Here is a 4,882-nt window from a genome sequence, read left to right as displayed (position 1 = left end):
TGAAATGTGTGTTTTCTGCCCGAATCCTGACTGTAGTGGGCTGAAATCTCTTGGGATTCATTCTGGCATCTACCCACCTTGTGTGAACATTTGACTTAGTTTCGTGAAGTTGGATTTTTTGGCCCAAAATCAGTATTTTTGATGACCGCGGATATGGAAAACTTTTCAGATTTGAACCATTTTTGGTAAAAAACTGAAATGTGTGTTTTCTGCCCGAATCCTGACTGTAGTGGGCTGAAATCTCTTGGGGATTCATTTCTGGCATCTACCCACCTTGTGTGAACATTTGACTTAGTTTCGTGAAGTTGGATTTTTTGGCCCAAAATCAGTATTTTTGATGACCGCGGATATGGAAAACTTTTCAGATTTGGACCATTTTTGGTAAAAAACTGAAATGTGTGTTTTCTGCCCGAATCCTGACTGTAGTGGGCTGAAATCTCTTGGGGATTCATTTCTGGCATCTACCCACCTTGTGTGAACATTTGACTTAGTTTCGTGAAGTTGGATTTTTTGGCCAAAAATCAGTATTTTTGATGACCGCGGATATGGAAAACTTTTCAGATTTGAACCATTTTTGGTAAAAAACTGAAATGTGTGTTTTCTGCCCGAATCCTGACTGTAGTGGGCTGAAATCTCTTGGGGATTCATTCCTGGCATCTACCCACCTTGTGTGAACATTTGACTTAGTTTCGTGAAGTTGGATTTTTTGGCCCAAATCAGTATTTTTGATGACCGCGGATATGGAAAACTTTTCAGATTTGAACCATTTTTGGTAAAAAACTGAAATGTGTGTTTTCTGCCCGAATCCTGACTGTAGTGGGCTGAAATCTCTTGGGGATTCATTTCTGGCATCTACCCACCTTGTGTGAACATTTGACTTAGTTTCGTGAAGTTGGATTTTTTGGCCAAAAATCAGTATTTTTGATGACCGCGGATATGGAAAACTTTTCAGATTTGAACCATTTTGGTAAAAAACTGAATGTGTTTTTTCTGCCCGAATCCTGACTGTAGTGGGCTGAAATCTCTTGGGAATTCATTTCTGGCATCTACCCACCTTGTGTGAACATTTGACTTAGTTTCGTGAAGTTGGATTTTTTGGCCAAAAATCAGTATTTTTGATGACCGCGGATATGGAAAACTTTTCAGATTTGAACCATTTTTGGTAAAAAACTGAAATGTGTTTTTCTGCCCGAATCCTGACTGTAGTGGGCTGAAATCTCTTGGGGATTCATTCTGGCATCTACCCACCTTGTGTGAACATTTGACTTAGTTTCGTGAAGTTGGATTTTTTGGCCCAAAATCAGTATTTTTGATGACCGCGGATATGGAAAACTTTTCAGATTTGAACCATTTTTGGTAAAAAACTGAAATGTTTGTTTTCTGCCCGAATCCTGACTGTAGTGGGCTGAAATCTCTTTGGGATTCATTTCTGGCATCTACCCACCTTGTGTGAACATTTGACTTAGTTTCGTGAAGTTGGATTTTTTGGCCCAAAATCAGTATTTTTGATGACCGCGGATATGGAAAACTTTTCAGATTTGGACCATTTTTGGTAAAAAACTGAAATGTGTGTTTTCTGCCCGAATCCTGACTGTAGTGGGCTGAAATCTCTTGGGGATTCATTCTGGCATCTACCCACCTTGTGTGAACATTTGACTTAGTTTCGTGAAGTTGGATTTTTTGGCCAAAATCAGTATTTTTGATGACCGCGGATATGGAAAACTTTTCAGATTTGAACCATTTTTGGTAAAAAACTGAAATGTGTGTTTTCTGCCCGAATCCTGACTGTAGTGGGCTGAAATCTCTTGGGAATTCATTCTGGCATCTACCCACCTTGTGTGAACATTTGACTTAGTTTCGTGAAGTTGGATTTTTTGGCCCAAAATCAGTATTTTTGATGACCGCGGATATGGAAAACTTTTCAGATTTGAACCATTTTTGGTAAAAAACTGAAATGTGTGTTTTCTGCCCGAATCCTGACTGTAGTGGGCTGAAATCTCTTGGGATTCATTTCTGGCATCTACCCACCTTGTGTGAACATTTGACTTAGTTTCGTGAAGTTGGATTTTTTGGCCAAAAATCAGTATTTTTGATGACCGCGGATATGGAAAACTTTTCAGATTTGGACCATTTTTGGTAAAAAACTGAAATGTGTGTTTTCTGCCCGAATCCTGACTGTAGTGGGCTGAAATCTCTTGGGGATTCATTTCTGGCATCTACCCACCTTGTGTGAACATTTGACTTAGTTTCGTGAAGTTGGATTTTTTGGCCAAAATCAGTATTTTTGATGACCGCGGATATGGAAAACTTTTCAGATTTGAACCATTTTTGGTAAAAAACTGAAATGTGTGTTTTCTGCCCGAATCCTGACTGTAGTGGGCTGAAATCTCTTGGGGATTCATTTCTGGCATCTACCCACTTGTGTGAACATTTGACTTAGTTTCGTGAAGTTGGATTTTTTGGCCCAAAATCAGTATTTTTGATGACCGCGGATATGGAAAACTTTTCAGATTTGAACCATTTTTGGTAAAAACTGAATGTGTGTTTTCTGCCCGAATCCTGACTGTAGTGGGCTGAAATCTCTTGGGAATTCATTTCTGGCATCTACCCACCTTGTGTGAACATTTGACTTAGTTTCGTGAAGTTGGATTTTTTGGCCCAAAATCAGTATTTTTGATGACCGCGGATATGGAAAACTTTTCAGATTTGAACCATTTTTGGTAAAAAACTGAAATGTGTGTTTTCTGCCCGAATCCTGACTGTAGTGGGCTGAAATCTCTTGGGGATTCATTTCTGGCATCTACCCACCTTGTGTGAACATTTGACTTAGTTTCGTGAAGTTGGATTTTTTGGCCAAAAATCAGTATTTTTGATGACCGCGGATATGGAAAACTTTTCAGATTTGAACCATTTTTGGTAAAAAACTGAAATGTGTGTTTTCTGCCCGAATCCTGACTGTAGTGGGCTGAAATCTCTTGGGATTCATTTCTGGCATCTACCCACCTTGTGTGAACATTTGACTTAGTTTCGTGAAGTTGGATTTTTTGGCCCAAATCAGTATTTTTGATGACCGCGGATATGGAAAACTTTTCAGATTTGAACACATTTTTGGTAAAAAACTGAAATGTGTGTTTTCTGCCCGAATCCTGACTGTAGTGGGCTGAAATCTCTTGGGATTCATTCTGGCATCTACCCACCTTGTGTGAACATTTGACTTAGTTTCGTGAAGTTGGATTTTTTGGCCCAAAATCAGTATTTTTGATGACCGCGGATATGGAAAACTTTTCAGATTTGAACCATTTTTGGTAAAAAACTGAAATGTGTGTTTTCTGCCCGAATCCTGACTGTAGTGGGCTGAAATCTCTTGGGATTCATTTCTGGCATCTACCCACCTTGTGTGAACATTTGACTTAGTTTCGTGAAGTTGGATTTTTGGCCCAAATCAGTATTTTTGATGACCGCGGATATGGAAAACTTTTCAGATTTGACCATTTTTGGTAAAAAACTGAGATGTGTTTTTTCTGCCCGAATCCTGACTGTAGTGGGCTGAAATCTCTTGGGGATTCATTTCTGGCATCTACCCACCTTGTGTGAACATTTGACTTAGTTTCGTGAAGTTGGATTTTTTGGCCAAAAATCAGTATTTTTGATGACCGCGGATATGGAAAACTTTTCAGATTTGAACCATTTTTGGTAAAAAACTGAAATGTGTGTTTTCTGCCCGAATCCTGACTGTAGTGGGCTGAAATCTCTTGGGATTCATTCCTGGCATCTACCCACCTTGTGTGAACATTTGACTTAGTTTCGTGAAGTTGGATTTTTTGGCCAAAAATCAGTATTTTTGATGACCGCGGATATGGAAACTTTTCAGATTTGAACCATTTTTGGTAAAAACTGAAATGTGTGTTTTCTGCCCGAATCCTGACTGTAGTGGGCTGAAATCTCTTGGGGATTCATTTCTGGCATCTACCCACCTTGTGTGAACATTTGACTTAGTTTCGTGAAGTTGGATTTTTTGGCCAAAAATCAGTATTTTTGATGACCGCGGATATGGAAAACTTTTCAGATTTGAACCATTTTTGGTAAAAAAACTGAAATGTGTGTTTTCTGCCCGAATCCTGACTGTAGTGGCTGAAATCTCTTGGGGATTCATTTCTGGCATCTACCCACCTTGTGTGAACATTTGACTTAGTTTCGTGAAGTTGGATTTTTTGGCCCAAAATCAGTATTTTTGATGACCGCGGATATGGAAAACTTTTCAGATTTGAACCATTTTTGGTAAAAAACTGAAATGTGTGTTTTCTGCCCGAATCCTGACTGTAGTGGGCTGAAATCTCTTGGGATTCATTTCTGGCATCTACCCACCTTGTGTGAACATTTGACTTAGTTTCGTGAAGTTGGATTTTTTGGCCCAAAATCAGTATTTTTGATGACCGCGGATATGGAAAACTTTTCAGATTTGAACCATTTTTGTAAAAACTGAATGTGTGTTTTCTGCCCGAATCCTGACTGTAGTGGGCTGAAATCTCTTGGGGATTCATTTCTGGCATCTACCCACCTCGTGTGAACATTTGACTTAGTTTCGTGAAGTTGGATTTTTTGGCCAAAATCAGTATTTTTGATGACCGCGGATATGGAAAACTTTTCAGATTTGAACCATTTTTGGTAAAAAACTGAAATGTGTGTTTTCTGCCCGAATCCTGACTGTAGTGGGCTGAAATCTCTTGGGATTCATTCTGGCATCTACCCACCTTGTGTGAACATTTGACTTAGTTTCGTGAAGTTGGATTTTTTGGCCAAAATCAGTATTTTTGATGACCGCGGATATGGAAAACTTTTCAGATTTGAACCATTTTTGGTAAAAAACTGAAATGTGTGTTTT

This window comes from Patiria miniata, unplaced genomic scaffold, assembly GCF_015706575.1.
Source record: "Patiria miniata isolate m_02_andy unplaced genomic scaffold, ASM1570657v1 HiC_scaffold_10, whole genome shotgun sequence".
Classification (NCBI taxonomy): Eukaryota; Metazoa; Echinodermata; class Asteroidea; order Valvatida; family Asterinidae; genus Patiria; species Patiria miniata.
The sequence above is the reverse complement of the archived record's forward strand: the minus strand, read 5'-3'. Positions refer to the sequence as shown.